General features: G+C 36.2%; 1 pseudogene; it reads left to right on the top strand.

The window, feature by feature from the left end:
• The first annotated feature begins 1,010 nt into the window (after positions 1-1,010).
• On the top strand, positions 1,011-1,469 carry LOC137235214 (ubiquitin-conjugating enzyme E2 W pseudogene; annotated as a pseudogene).
• The last annotated feature ends 8,299 nt before the right edge of the window (positions 1,470-9,768 follow it).

The raw sequence follows: 9,768 nt of genomic DNA, 5'->3' as shown, positions 1-9,768 counted from the left end.
TTTTTTTTTAAGTGGGCGTGGTCGTTCTCCGATTTTGCTAATTTTTGTTAAGCATACATATAGTAATACAAGTAACGTTTCTGCCAAATTTCATCATGATATCTTTAACGACTGCCAAATTACAGGTTGCAAAACTTCTAAATTACCTTCTTTTAAAAGTGGGCGGTGCCACGCCCATTGTCAAAAATTTTACTTATTTTCAATTCTGCGTCATAAGTTCAACCCACCTACCAAGTTTCATCGCTTTATCCGTCTTTGGTAATGAATTATCGCACTTTTTGGATTTTTCCAAATTTTCGATATCGAAAAAGTGGGCGTGGTTATAGTCCGATATCGTTCATTTTAAACAGCGATCTGAGATGAGTGCCCAGGAACCTACATACCAAATTCCGTCAAGATACCTCAAAATTTACCCAAGTTATCGTGTTAATGGACGGACGAACGGACGGACGGACATGGCTCAATCAAATTTTTTTTCGATACTGATGATTTTGATATATGGAAGTCTATATCTATCTCGATTCCTTTATATCTGTACAACCAACCGTTCAATGTTATATACTCTGTGAGCTCTGCTCAACTGAGTATAAAAAGCTTTTGGTTCGTTAAGCGCCAAATACACGACACGAACATTCCCGTTATGTCATGTTTCTGCGACCTTTTCTGTCGTGTATGGTGGTGTTTGCCAGTTCGCGCAAATGTTCGCCAAAAATCAAAATATTTTAATTTTTGGCGAACATTTGCGCGAACTGTTCGTGCGTGTATGGCGAAATAGCTCATAATCGTAGTAATTTCTGAACGGAACAGACGTGCGCGGAAAAGTAAAATGGACAATAAAAAAATTCTGAGTGAATTTATTGAAATGTATAAATCTTTGCCATCATTGTGGCAAGTAAAAAGCAAAGATTATTGTAATAGAATTAAAAAGAATAACTAAAAATTTAACAAAGAATTGTATTATAAAAACAAAGAAAAATTAACTATTAAAATACGTTCACATTTCCGCCAGTAGTGTAGCAGCAACAAAACAGAACAGCCAAAAGTTGGAGAGAATGTCATCAATGTCGCCATCGGAGCGAAGACTGCATAAAGAGTTGATGTCATTGATAGAAGAACCGCCACCGGGCGTTACCGTTGATACCGATAGTATAGGACAAAATTTATCAGAATGGAAAATAAATATTGCCGGTTTCGAGGGTACACTATACGAAGGCGAACATTTTCAATTGCTATTCAAATTTAATAATAAATATCCCTTCGATTCACCTGAGGTGACGTTTATTGGCAATAGTATACCCGTTCATCCGCACGTCTACTCCAATGGACATATCTGCCTTTCCATATTAACAGAGGATTGGTCACCGGCGCTTTCAGTACAATCCGTTTGTTTAAGCATATCATCAATACTGAGTAGCTGTCGCGAAAAGAAAACGTCCTGTCAGCCCAACGCGGAGAATACCCACCCCTGACATGTGCTCTGGGATGTATTAACAATTTTTGTTGTTATATCGACTTACTGATTTGTAAGATCGCGGGTTCGAATCGAGCTCAAGGCCTAATAATAATTATTTTATGATTATTATTGTTATGATAAATTTTTTTTTCATTGAAAAGGTTATTAAATTAGAAGAGAGGAAAAAAACATTTAGACAACTACCAAAGCTCGTTGTATGGATCCATTTTGGGAACTGCTAAATTCCTTCATCGGCAACGTTTAGGCACCGCTGCTATAACCAATCAGCCATTACAACGGTTTTTTGTTTGTCTTTATTAATCCTACTTCTATTCTGGTTCTTGCCAATTGATATTCACAACACTGCGAAATTTGTTGCAGAATGAATGTGAAAATTGAACTTGTTTGATGGCAATGCTGCATAGTGTTATATTTTATTGACACTTTTTCCCCGTGCTCTGGGATGTGTTAACAATTTTTGTTGTTATATCGGCCTACTGATTTGTATGATCGCGGTTTCGAATCGAGCTCAAGGCCTGACAATAATTATTTTATCATTATTATTGTTATGATAAATTTTTTCTTCATTGAAAAAATTATTAAATTAGAATAGAAGAAAGAAAAAATTTAGACAACTACCAAAGCTCGTTGTATGGATCCATTTCGGGAACTGCTGAATTCCTTCATCGGCAACATTTAGGCGCCGGTGCTAAAACCATTCAGCCATCACAGCAGTTTTTTGTTTGTCTTCTTCTACTCTGGTTCTTGCCAAATGATATTCACAACACTGCGACTTCTGTTGCAGAATGAATGTGAAAATTGGACTTGATTGATGGCAATGCTGCCATAGTGTCATATTTTATTGACACTTTTTCCCCGTGCTCTGGGATGTATTAACAATTTTTGTTGTTATATCCGCCTACTGATTTGTAAGGTCGCCGGTTCGAATCGAGCTCACGGCCTAACAATAATTATTTTATCATTATTATTGTTATGATGAATTTTTTCGTCATTGAAAAAATTATTAAATTAGAATAGAAGAAAGAAAAATTTAGACAACTGCCAAAGCTCGTGGTATGGATCTATTTCGGGAACTGCTAAACTTCTTCAACGGCAACGTTTAGGCGCCGCTGCTAAAACCATCCAGCCATCACAGCAGTTTTTTGTTTGTCTTCATTAATCCTACTTCTACTCTGGTTCTTGCCAATTGATATTCACAACACTGCGACATCTGTTGCAGAATGAATGTGAAAATTGGACTTGTTTGATGGCAATGCTGCCATAGTGTCATATTTTATTGACACTTTTTCCCCGTGCTCTGGGATGTGTTAACAATTTTTGTTGTTATATCGGCCTACTGATTTGTAAGATCGCGGTTTCGAATCGAGCTCAAGGCCTAATAATAATTATTTTATAATTATTATTGTTATGAAAAATTTTTTCTTAATTGAAAAAAGTATTAAATTAGAATATAAGAAAGAAAAAATTTAGACAATTGCCAAAGCTCGTTGTATGGATCCATTTCGGGAACTGCTGAATTCCTTCATCGGCAACATTTAGGCGCCGTTGCTATAACCATTCAGCCATCACAGCGGTTTTTTGTTTGTCTTCATTAATTCTAATTCTATTCTGGTTCTTGCCAATTGATATTCACAACACTGCGACATCTGTTTCAAAATGAATGTGAAAATTGGACTTGTTTGATGGCAATGCTGCTATAGTGTCATATTTTATTGACCCTTTTTCCCCGTGCTCTGGGATGTATTAACAATTTTCGTTGTTATATCGGCCTACTAATTTGTAAGATCGCGGGTTCGAATCGAGCCTAACAATAATTATTTTATCATTATTATTGTTATGATACATTTTTTCTTAATTGAAAAAATTATTAAATTAGAATAGAAAAAAGAAAAAATTTAGACAACTGCCAAAGATCGTTGTATTGATCCATTTCGGGAACTGCTGAATTCCTTCATCGGCAACGTTTAGGCGCCGCTGCTATAACCATTCAGCCATCACAGCGGTTCATTGTATGTCTTCATTAATCCTACTTCTATTCTGGTTCTTGCCAATTGATATTCACAACACTGCGACATCTGTTGCAGAATGAATGTGAAAATTGGACTTGTTTGATGGCAATGCTGCCATAGTGTCATATTTTATTGACACTTTATCCCCGTGCTCTGGGATGTATTAACAATTTTTGTGTTATATCGGCCTACTGATTTGCGAGATCGCGGGTTCGAATCGAGCTCAAAGCCTAACAATAATTATATTCTCATTATTATTGTTATGATAAATTTTTTCTTATTTGAAAAAATTATTAAATTAGAATAGAAGAAAGAAAAAATTTAGACAACTGCCAAAGCTAGTTGTATGGATCCATTTCGGGAACTGCTAAATTCCTTTATCGGCAACGTTTACGCGCCGCTGCTATAAACATTCAGCCATCACAGCGGTTTTTTGTTTGTTTGTCTTCATTAATCCTACTTCTATTCTGGTTCTTGCCAATTGATATTCACAACACTGCGACATCTGTTGCAGAATGAATGTGAAAATTGGACTTATTTGGTGGCAATGCTGGCATAGTGTCGTATTTTATTGACACTTTTTCCCCGTGCTCTGGGATGTATTAACAATTTTTGTTGTTATCTGCCTACTGCTTTGTAAGATCGCGGGTTAGAATCGAGCTCAAGGCCTATCAATAATTATTTTATCATTATTATTGTTGATAAATTTTTCTTAATTGAAAAAATTATTAAATTAGAATAGAAAAAAGAAAAAATTTAGACAACGGCCAAAGCTCGTTGTATGGATCCATTTCGGGAACTGCTGAATTCCTTCATCGAAAACGTTTAGGCGCCGCTGCTATAACCATTCAGCCATCACAGCGGTTTTTTCTTTGTCTTCATTAATCCTACTTCTATTCTGGATTCGTCAATTCTAATTTAATAATTTTTCAATTAAGAAAAAATTTATCATAACAATAATAATGATAAAATAATTATTGTTAAGCCTTGAGCTCGATTCGAAACCGCGATCTTACAAATCAGTAGGCCGATATAACAACAAAAATTGTTAATACATCACAGAGCACGGTGCAAAAGTGTCAATAAAATATTACACTATGGCAGCATTGTCATCAAACAAATCCAATTTTCACATTCATTCTGTAACAGATGTCGATTGTTGTGAATATCAATTGGCATGCACCAGAATAGAAGTAGGATTAATGAACACAAAAAAAAAAAACGCTGTGATGGCTGAATGGTTATAGCAGCGGCGTCTAAACGTTGCCGATGAAGGAATTTAGCAGTTCCCGAAATGGATCCATACAAAGAGCTTTGGCAGTTGTCTAAATTTTTTCTTTCTCTATTCTAATTTCATAATTTTTTCAATTAAGAAAAAATTTATCTTAACAATAATAATGAGAAAATAATTATTGTTAGGCCTTGAGCTCGATTCGAACCCGCGATGTTGTTGTTGTTGTTGTAGCGATTAGGTTACTCCCCGAAGGCTTTGGGGAGTGTTATCGATGTGATGGTCCTTTGTCGGATACAGATCCGATACGCTCCGGTAACACAGCACCATTAAGGTGCTGGCCCAACCATCTCGGGAACGATTTATATGGCCACATTGAAACCTTCAGGCCATCCCTCCCTCCCCACCCCCAAGTTCCATGAAGAGCTTGGGGTCGCCAGAGCCTCGTCTGTTAGTGAAACGGGATTCGTCGCTCGAAGGTGAGGTTGACAATTGGGTTGGAGAAGCTATTTATTGCGCTACACAACCCCTTGAATCCCTAGAACCCGCGATCTTACAAATCAGTAGGCCGATATAACAACAAAAATTATTAATACATCCCAGAGCACGGGGAAAAAGTGTCAATAAAATATGACACTATGGCAGCATTGTCATCAAACAAATCCAATTTTCACATTCATTCTGCAACAGATGTCGCAGTGTTGTGAATATCAATTGGCAAGAACCAGAATAGATGTAGGATTAATGAAGACAAAAAAAACCGCTGTGATGGCTGAATGGTTATAGCAGCGGCGCCTAAACGTTGCCGATGAAGGAATTTAGCAGTTCCCGAAATGGATCCATACAAAGAGCTTTGACAGTTGTCTAAATTTTTTCTTTCTCTATTCGAATTTCATAATTTTTTCAATTAAGAAAAAATTTATCATAACAATAATAATGAGAAAATAATTATTGTTAGGCCTTGAGCTCGATTCGAACCCGCGATCTTACAAATCAGTAGGCCGATATAACAACAAAAATTGTTAATACATCCCAGAGCACGGTGCAAAAGTGTCAATAAAATATGACACTATGGCAGCATTGTCATCAAACAAATCCAATTTTCACATTCATTCTGCAACAGATGTCGCAGTGTTGTGAATATCAATTGGCAAGAACCAGAATAGAAGTAGGATTAATGAAGACAAAAAAAAACCGCTGTGATGGCTGAATGGTTATAGCAGCGGCGCCTAAACGTTGCCGATGAAGGAATTTAGCAGTTCCCGAAATGGATCCATACAAAGAGCTTTGGCAGTTGTCTAAATTTTTTCTTTCTCTATTCGAATTTCATAATTTTTTCAATTAAGAAAAAATTTATCATAACAATAATAATGAGAAAATAATTATTTTTAGGCCCTGAGCTCGATTCGAACCCGCAATCTTACAAATCAGTAGGCCGATATAACACAAAAATGGTTAATACATCCCAGAGCACGGGGCAAAAGTGTCAATAAAATATGACACTATGGCAGCATTGCCATCAAACAAGTCCAATTTTCACATTCATTCTGCAACAGACGTCGCAGTGTTGTGAATATCAATTGGAAAGAACCAGTAGGATTAATGAAGACAAACAAAAAATCGCTGTGATGGCTGAATGGTTATAGCAGCGGCGCCTAAACGCTGCCGATGAAGGAATTTAGCAGTTCCCGAAATGGATCCATACAACGAGCTCTGGCAGTTGTCCAAACAATTTATTCTTTCTTCTATTCCAATTTAATAATTTTTTCAATTAAGAAATAAATTATCATAACAATAATAATGATAAAATAATTATTGTTAGGCCTTGAGCTCGATTCGAACCCGCGATCTTACAAATCAGTAGGCCGACATAACAACAAAAATTGTTAATACATCTCAGAGCACGAGGAAAAAGTGTCAATAAAATATGACACTATGGCAGCATTGCCATCAAACAAGTCCAATTTTCACATTCATTCTGCAACAGATGTCGCAGTGTTGTGAATATCAATTGGCAAGAACCAGAATAGAAGTAGGATTAATGAAGACAAACAAAAACCCGCTGTGATGGCTGAATGGTTATAGCAGCGGCGCCTAAACGTTGCCGGGGAAGGAATTTAGCAGTTCCCGAAATAGATCCATACAACGAGATTTGGCAGATGTCTAAATTTTTTCTTTCTTCTATTCTAATTTAAAAGTTGTTTCAATTAAGAAAAAAATTATCATAACAATAATAATGATAAAATAATTATTGTTAGGCCTTGAGCTCGATTGGAACCCACGATCTTACAAATCAGTAGGCCGATATAACAAAAAAATTGTTAACACATCCCAGAGCACGGGGAAAAATTGTCAATAAAATATGACACTATGGCAGCATTTCCATCAAATAAGTCCAATTTTCACATTCATCCTGCAACAGATGTCGCAGTGTTGTGAATATCAATTGGCAAGAACCAGAATAGAAGTAGGATTGATGAAGACAAAAAAAAACCGTTGTGATGGCTGAATGGTTATAGCAGCGGCGCCTAAACGTTGCCGATGAAGGAATTTTGCAGTTCCCGAAATGGATCCATACAACAGCTTTGGCAGTTGTCTAAATTTTTTCTTTCTTCTATTCTAATTTAAAAGTTTTTTCAATTAAGAAAACATTTATCATAACAATAATAATGATAAAATAATTATTTTTAGGCCTTGAGCTCGATTGGAACCCGCGATCTTACAAATCAGTAGGCCGATATAACAACAAAAATTGTTAATACATCCCAGAGCACTGGGAAAAATTGTAAATAAAATATGACACTATGTTAGCATTTCCATCAAATAAGTCCAATTTTCACATTCATCCTGCAACAGATGTCGCAGTGTTGTAAATATCAATTGGCAAGAACCAGAATAGAAGTAGACAAACAAAAAACCGCTGTGATGGCTGAATGGTTATAGCAGCGCCGCCTAAACGTTGCCGATGAAGGAATTTAGCAGTTCCCAAAATGGATCCATACAAGGAACTTTGGCAGTTGTCTAAATTTTTTCTTTCTTCTATTCTAATTTAATAATTTTTTCAATTAAGAAAAATTTTATCATAAAAATAGTAATGATAAAATAATTATTGTTAGGCCTTAAGCTCGATTCGAACCCGCGATCTTACAAATCAGTAGGCCGATATAACAACAAAAATTGTTAATACATCCCAGAGCACTGGGAAAAATTGTAAATAAAATATGACACTATGGCAGCATTGCCATCAAACAAGTCCAATTTTCACATTCATTCTGCAACAGATGTCGCAGTGTTGTGGATATCAATTGGAAAGAACCAGAATAGAAATAGGATTAATGAAGACATAGAAAAAACCGCTGTGATGGCTGAATGGTTATAGCAGCGGCGCCTAAACGTTGCCGATGAAGGAACTTAGCAGTTCCCGAAATGGATCCATACAACGAGCTTTGGCAGTTGTCTAAATTTTTTCTTTCTACTATTCTAATTTAATAATTTTTTCAATTAAGAAAAAATTTATCATAACAATAATAATGAGAAAATAATTTTTGTCAGGCCTTAAGCTCGATTCGAACCCGCGATCTTACAAATCAGTAGGCCGATATAATACAAAAATTGTTAATACATTCCAGAGCACGGGGCAAAAGTGTCAATAAAATATGACAATATGGCAGCATTGCCATCAAACAAGTCCAATTTTCACATTCATTCTGCAACAGATGTCGCAGTGTTGTGAATATCAATTGGCAAGAACCAGAATAGAAGTAGGATTAATGAAGACAAACAAAAAACCGCTGTGATGGCTGAATGGTTATAGCAGCGGCGCCTAAACGTTGCCGTTGAAGGAATTTAGCAGTTCCCGAAATGGATCCATACAACGAGCTTTGACAGTTGTCAAACATTTTTTCTTTCTTCTATCCTAATTTAATAATTTTTTCCATTAAGAAAAAATTTATCATAAAAATAATAATGATAAAATAATTATTGTTAGGCCTTCAGCTCGATTCGAACCCGCATACATACATTTGTTGCTTCGGCCACGCTCACGTTAGCCACCCTCAATCACTTAGCCAGATCGCTCGCTTGCAATCTTCGTTATTGAGTGTTTTGATAGTATCAATTTTAACAGCGTGCTGATTAGATGCAAAGATTTAAAAAAAAATGTGCATTCTATAAAAAATGTCTTTGGTGCGGAAGGCACACTAACATGCATAATCTCGGGAAGCGAGGCAAAAAAAAAATATGTTAGAATTGATTTTGCCTATAATCAAAAAAGAAAAGTAAGTACAAAAGATTTAAAAAAGGCAAAAATTCTAAATTTGAGAAGTTTGAATTGGTACTGCCATAGGTAGCGGAAAAAATGTGTATATGGTAGGAGATGGAGATATAAAAATACCAAGAAATTTTAAATGTAAAGCTGACAAAAAAAAAAAATTAAAAAAGAAGGAAACGGTGAAGCAAAAAGAAAATATGGAGGCAAAAGTACCACCATTAACTTATAGAATATAGTGTCATCGTGAAACCCAAAAATTACATATGTTGGGCGGCATGTCGCCACTATGAAGAATTTGTTGCTTTTGTTGTTGGTGTGGTGTGCGCCGGTAAAATAAAAATGTAATATAGTGCTTTTCGATGCGTAATGATTGTTGTTTGGCGGTATGTCGCCAATTTACAGACGTTGTTGTAGTGGTTGTTGGGCGCTATGTCACCAATTTACCAACGTTGTTGTAGTGGTTGTTGGGCGGTGTGTCGCAAAGAAAAAAGAAATACCGGTTGTGGTTGTTGTTGCGCCGCCAATATAACAAAAATGGTGTAGTTGTTGTTGAGCAGTATGTCGCCAATGTAGCGTACTTTTCGTTGGGCGTTATGTCGCCAATATAAAAACGTTTTTGCACGTCGCCAATATAAAAAAGATGCTGTTGTGGTTGTTGCGGCCGTATGTTGCCAAAAAAAAATGCTGTAGTGGTTATTGGTGTGGTGTGCGCCATCAAATTAGAAGTATAGGATAGTTCGTTGTAGTTGTTGCCGGTGGTATGTCGCCAATTTGGCCCTTAGGG

This window comes from Eurosta solidaginis, chromosome X (assembly GCF_040869045.1).
Source record: "Eurosta solidaginis isolate ZX-2024a chromosome X, ASM4086904v1, whole genome shotgun sequence".
In the NCBI taxonomy this organism is placed as follows: domain Eukaryota; kingdom Metazoa; phylum Arthropoda; class Insecta; order Diptera; family Tephritidae; genus Eurosta; species Eurosta solidaginis.
This window is presented reverse-complemented; position numbering and strand designations above follow the sequence as displayed.